Here is an 895-nt window from a genome sequence, read left to right as displayed (position 1 = left end):
CAGAAGATCATTCTTGTTTTTATACATCTAGATCAGGGGTGGCAGTAAATTTGACTCAGATTTAAGAAATTTGGATTATAAACTCAGTTCTACCACTTGACAATGTATCTTGAGTAAATATATTCAAGTCTTTTTCCTATTCTAAAAAATATGAAGGGTGAATTAAATAATCTCTAATCATTTCAATTAAAAAAAATCTATGATTTCAAGTAGTTCCGCACGTTATATAAGAGTAAAGTGTTTCAACATTTCCACATTTAGAAAAAGCAATCTTTTTTAAAGATAAAACACATGTGGTACTGTATGCAACATGGATTTTGTTAATCCCATTTGTAAATCTCCATTAAGTAATAGCTATCATTTGTTGATCTCCAAAGTAGCAAAAAAAAAAATGTTTTTTATTGCAAACAATAACATAAATTGAAATTTTGGATCATCAAAGAAAATCTTTTCAAAGGATTTCATGAGCATATAGCTGAAGAAATATGATTATTTATCTAGACTTTAATTTTATAAACCCTAATGCCTTTTTTGCTACAACATCAGAAAATTATTGGAGGCTAAAAGGAAAATTTACTCAAGTCAGAATGATCAAGCATTTTTTCAATAGGAAGTAAAATCTGGTAAACTTGGAATAAAGATGAAGAAACACTGACTCACAGAACAGCAACTTTTGCTCTGAATTGCAAACAACTCACCCCATGAACTCTTTCTTGGATGAGTAGGTCTATATAACCTTATATGAGTGGACCAAATGGGCAGTATATAGTAATTTCCTTCACAGGGAGATGGGGAATAAAAAATAGTAGGTTGAACTTTTTGAAAGATTCTATAGGTCAAAACTGGTTGATTATTGGTGATGTAATATGATTTGGCCAAATCGTCCTTTCTATAC

Source organism: Otolemur garnettii, unplaced genomic scaffold (assembly GCF_000181295.1).
Source record: "Otolemur garnettii isolate 467f Iridium unplaced genomic scaffold, OtoGar3 scaffold00163, whole genome shotgun sequence".
Classification (NCBI taxonomy): domain Eukaryota; kingdom Metazoa; phylum Chordata; class Mammalia; order Primates; family Galagidae; genus Otolemur; species Otolemur garnettii.
The sequence above is the reverse complement of the archived record's forward strand: the minus strand, read 5'-3'. Positions refer to the sequence as shown.